Here is a 6,000-nt window from a genome sequence, read left to right as displayed (position 1 = left end):
CGGTAACTGGAAGTGGTACTTTACCTTTTATTCCAATTTAATCAACTATACTATTATAATAATTGTTCAATATATTATTAATTTGATTTGATTTGTTGTTGATGGCTCTTTAATGTACATAATATAAAAATATAATCAATGACTTGCGGTTTACTCCTCAAATATCTATCCCCATATCTGAGTATACAAGAAAGATTAGGGAAGACCACTCCCGATTTTTTTTTTTTTTTGGCCCTGACAGTTAATAGAGACTGTCGGTTAATTGAGTACCGGATAATTGAGGTTTTACTGTACCTTGAAATATATTTAAAGACATGCTGTATTCACCAAAGGAATAAGAAATGAATAGTTGCCACCATATTTAAATTGCCACATCCTGTTATGAGTGCAACGGATATGGTCATGTGACTGATTCAGAATGGCGTCACGCAAATAAATAAACACAATGGTGATAAAAATCAACTTTTTTTAATACCAAATTAGTAATGAAATCAATGACAGAAATAGGATGCTCAGTAAAGAAAACTGACAGAAACAGCCTTTGAAATCATATTAGTATTAACACTGACACGTTCTCCTGCTCATTTAGTTCTCTACTTACTGACTCTTTGCTTTTTCCCATTTTGACTTTTGGACTGGGCTTTGGCACACCTTTGATTGTCTTTTTGCTCCTTGATCTTTGCATTGTTTAACAATAACATTTCATCTCCTGATTCTAACTTTATAGACTCTAGCCATGTGCGCCCAACTACGTTGTGCGTGTTAAAGTTGTCTGTGAAAGGCTCCCTGTTTAAACGCGGCTGCCAGTCGTGAACTGGGCCCTTCATCGCACAGCATTCTGATTTTTTATAAGGGAAACAAAATTACAAAACAAAACCCTTGGACATTGATTCGATAGGAACGGCCTACTCGGAATCACTGTCCGAATAGTAATTATGTGGTGGTGGAGGAGCATTTCTGCTTCTCTCCATTCACAGTCCGTCTCGTTTTCATGACGCTGTTGTTTCCTCTCACGATCTCTTCTCAACCTTTCTCCAATCTTGCAGGTTGCTTTGTGGCAATCCAAAGAGTAAGGAAGAACCAATGCTTCTTTCTTGAACTCCAAACGCAGACTGATGGAAAATCACAGAAGTGTGTCCGACTTATATACTCTGACTGCCGACTCCAAGAAGTGGGTGAACATTCAATTTGGACGAAGTGCTGCCAACGACAGTCGATAGAAACACAAAAAACCACAGTCTCGACAACGAAGCCGGTGTTGACGCCAGATCTAAACACAAAGAGTGGTATCGACAGTGTTTGTAAACAAAAGTAACATCCAAGGAAGTGTCAGGGGAACATGAATTCGCGGACAAACAAAGATCAAGATCCAAATGAAGATTATATATAAAGATTAAACAACCTTGCATTTTACCTAAAATTGCATTTGGCTGAGTTGTGTATGATGTTCAAGGCTCTTGGGCACCCCCTGGTGGTCAGGGGAACATGAATTCGCGGACAAACAAAGATCAAGATCCAAATGAATAATAATAATAATAATAATAAATTACATTTCTATAGCACTTTTCTCAGTACTCAAAATGAAGATTATATATTATAGACTATAGACCCTCCTTTACCCTGAGTATGAAAAGCACAGTTCCAGGATCATCGCTGTCTGCTACAGCTTCCCTTAAATGCTGATATTTGGAAGTCAGGCTCTTTCTCAGTAAATAAAGCTGCTCCACGTTATTTGGTATCACTTCCTTTATCAGTGGGGCGCCAATGACACATACCAGAGACGTGAGTCTCGTCTCTGGAAGGAAATGGTAACTAATGCTCAAAACAATTCCAGACTTTCTTATTGAACATTTCTTTGTGCTGTAGATGCCACTTAGGCTAGACGGGCATTGCAGTCGGGAAGGAAACAGGAAGCAGACCCAGAAGAAAGAGAAGGACTGACAGTCCGTGTAAAAGAAAAGATATCGCTTCAGAGTTTTTATTCCCCCAGCATGCTAGATGGCAGCATTCCCAGAGATCCACGCCCAGTGGGAAGCCAGCAGGGTATGCTGGGAAATGTAGTCCAGTGGGGGTGGCCCTGGTACCAGAAGTACTCCCGGGTCTGTAATAAAAGGGGCCGCAGTCCCTTATCTACAGGAGTCGGAGCTGGGTGGTAGAGAAGCAACATTTGACTGGAGGAGGGCAGTGAGATGGTGAAAGAGAGTTAAAAACTTGTGGGTTGTGCTTTTTTGTACCATGTTGAAGGTATTTGTGGTTAATAAACAACTTTTATTTGAACCAAGGACTGTAACCACAGTGCCACATATGAGTTGAAGGCACACTTCATTGTGCACCCCTTTTTCTTCTCCCTCTGACATGTACAGATGAAATAGTTGCATGAAAACTCGCATTTCCATGATATTTCAGTTCTTCCATCCCCTTGCTTATAGCCTGATTGGTACTGCTGTGTGGATCTCTCCTCAGATGGACTTGTGCTTACCTTCATGCCCCCTTCTATAGCACAGTCTGCTCTTATTAATATGATGTTTATTATTTATTTATTTAGTAAACGCCTCAACCCAAGGATAATTACAAAACAAGTTATAATACATTGCAAGAACGAGACTAAACAGATAAAGAGTTGGCGGGCTGTAGTGATCCCCACATAATTCGCAGTTCGAATAAGTCACAAAAGAATTAAAGTTTCGACTTTGCAAATTTGAGTTGATCTATAACTAACTCCAAGATGGTGACGGAGATGGTTTTCATTCTGGACACCAAGGTTTGGTGGGTTCAGGTGGTTGGGAACCAGAAGTGATGCAACTGTTAATCGCTGCTTCTGCACAGGCAGGAAGAGAAAAGGCATTTGGCAACAGCGCCAACCACTGGTTGGGAGTGTAATTACATGTATATGAGCCTTGTCTCCAAAGTGCACGTGAGTGACAGCGTACAAGAATGAAGAGGTGCAAGCATCAAAGCGACAGAGAACAAGACAAATAAAGTGAACACAAGGGAATAGAGTACTACAACGTAATTATATCTGCAACAAGACAAAGACAACAATCAGTATCATAATCTCTGTAGTGGTTAGTCAGTTTATTTCTCTTTCCTCCTCTAAGTTTGATGTGTACTGCATTAAAGAGCCCTCCTTCATTTCTTTGCTGTCTGATATGTACTGGTTTAAAGGCTCTCTCAGTTCCAGTATGATGTATGTTGGCATAACGGCGTCTCCCTCCACGTCTGGTGTGCACTACTTTATTGATCTGTTTTTCAAATGCCATCAAACCTCTCCAAGTTAGGAGTTTACTGGTTTAAAGTTCAATTCTTCACACGTCCCTCTCCCTGTGCCTGTGATGTCCACCGGTTTATCAATCACTCAATCATGACACCCTTCTCTACATGTTCTGCTCTGTTGACCTCTCACTCACTATATGAATGTAACGGCCGTTCTTCATGCACTTCCCTCTCACACAGTCAAGTGTCTACTGGTTTATGGTCCTCTGCTTCTCTGCACCCCTGTCTGATATAGAGTGTCTATCAACGTTATTCGTCCATTTACAAGTTTTCACATTTCATTGTAAAATGAGACTAGTCCTGCCATTGTCTGAGTATATTAATAGAATGAGTTAAGGAAAGAAAGCAAAGGTTTATGTGTTTTTTAAAATGGAGACCCTGTTGTTATTGCTAGTTGTTCCATCCGCCATCCACACTGCCTCTCTATCTAAGGCTCTGCTCTAATGAGTCGAGAATTGTGGGTCGTAACCTTGAATGCTGTCATGTCTGACTCATCCTCTTAGATCAAGGTGGATAGTCCATAGTCATTCAGTTATGAAGAAAGGCAGGTAAAGCAGGAGTTAAATAACAGCCTTTTGATTCTCCTTAGTGTTACGCTGCACTATCACTCTCTCGATTAAGACTCACCCAACACTCCCTGCAAAAGCACACGATGCTCCATTTTTTTTTAAACATTTTGTTTAATTTATTAAACGCAAATACATTCCATACAAGCAAGTCAGATTTTACAAAACTAAGTTCAAATCCTTTGCTCCTTTTTGTATTACGGAGGACAGAAGCAGCACTCGGTGTTGCCCAGGTAAGTAATATTATTATTACTCTCGTCATTTTTATTATTGCTCTCAATTTTATCCTCAACTAGGTGAAATACCCAGCATTGCCAGGGAGGAAAATAAAGCGCTGCTGCCTCGCAGTTAGGAGACCCGGGTTCGCTTCCTAGGTCCTCCCTGCGTGGAGTTTGCATGTTCTCCCCGTGTCTGCGTGGGTTTCCTCCCACAGTCCAGAGACATGCAGGTCAGGTGCATTGGCAATCCTAAATTGTCCCTAGTGTGTGCTTGGTGTGTGTGTGTGTGTGTATGTGTGCCCTGTGGTGGGCTGGAGCCCTGCCCGGGGTTTGTTTCCTGCCTTGCACCCTGTGTTGGCTGGGATTGGCTCCAGCAGACCCCCGTGACTCTGTAGTTAGGATAGCGAGTTGGATAATGGATGGATGGATGGATGAAAAAAAAACACAACTTTCAAAATAGCAATAAATTAACAAACAACGAAGACTCATTAATGTGCTTGTGTTGCGGTCTTGTATGTTTGTTATCATGCAATTGAAGCTCGGAGCCGGTCAACTCTATTTAATTTCAAAATCAACAGGGGTGCAGTGCTGCTCAGACATAAAGAATGCTGCCAGTCACCTCCAGTGCACCCTCTGGGGGTCATTCCGAGTGTCAACTGGATGATATCATACATACAAGACCGCAAGATTGTTACAGTCTGCTTTATATATATATATATATATATATATATATATATATGTATATATATATATATGGCTATTCGAGTCACAAACACAGAATGAGTCCCAAAAATAGTTGGGATGCCAACCCGGCCAACTCAACAGGGGCGCGGTGGTGCTCAAACATAATTAATACTGGCAGTCACCTCCAGTTTGCCCTCTGGTGGTCGTTCCGAGTGTCAACTGGATGATAACATGCTTACGAGACCACAAGATCACCTCCCACCCCACCCAGAAGGGGGTGGGTTAGGGTTGAGTTCACCCTACGGTATTTTTAGTCGACCAATGAGGAACATGTGTACCATGTTTCATGAAAATCGTTCCAGCTGTTCGGAAGTATATACAGTGCATCCGGAAAGTATTCACAGCGCATCACTTTTTCCACATTTTGTTATGTTACAGCCTTATTAAATTTATTTTTTTCCTCAGAATTCTACACACAACACCCTATAATGACAATGTGAAAAAAGTTTACTTGAGGTTTTTGCAAATTTATTAAAAATAAAAAAATTGAAAAAGCACATGTACAAAAGTATTCACAACCTTTCCCGTGAAGCTCGAAATTGAGCTCAGGTGCATCCTGTTTCCCCTGATCATCCTTGAGATGTTTCTGCAGCTTCATTGGAGTCCACCTGTGGTAAATTCAGTTGATTGGACATGATTTGAAAAGACACACACCTGTCTATATAAGGTCCCACAGTTGACAGTTCATGTCAGAGCACAAACCAAGCATGAAGTCAAAGGAATTGTCTGTAGACCTCCAAGACAGGATTGTCTCGAGGCAGAAATCTGGGGAAGGTTACAAAACAATTTCTGCTGCTTTGAAGGTCCCAATGAGCACAGTGGCCTCCATCATCCGTAAGTGGAAGAAGTTCGAAACCACCAGGACTCTTCCTAGAGCTAGCTGGCCATCTAAACTGAGTGATCAGGGGAGAAGGGCCTTAGTCAGGGAGGTGACCAAGAACCCGATGGTCACTCTGTCAGAGCTCCAGCGGTCCTCTGTGGAGAGAGGAGAACCTTCCAGAAGGACAACCATCTCTGCAGCAATCCACCAATCAGGCCTGTATGGTAGAGTGGCCAGACGGAAGCCACTCCTTAGTAAAATTCTGAGGAAAAAAATTAATTTAATCCATTTTGGAATAAGGCTGTAACATAACAAAATGTGGAAAAAGTGATGCGCTGTGAATACTTTCTGGATGCACTGTATGTGTGTATATATATAT

The sequence above is a fragment of the Erpetoichthys calabaricus genome, chromosome 3, assembly GCF_900747795.2.
Source record: "Erpetoichthys calabaricus chromosome 3, fErpCal1.3, whole genome shotgun sequence".
NCBI classification, from domain to species: Eukaryota; Metazoa; Chordata; class Cladistia; order Polypteriformes; family Polypteridae; genus Erpetoichthys; species Erpetoichthys calabaricus.
Note: the sequence above shows the minus strand (reverse complement) of the source record.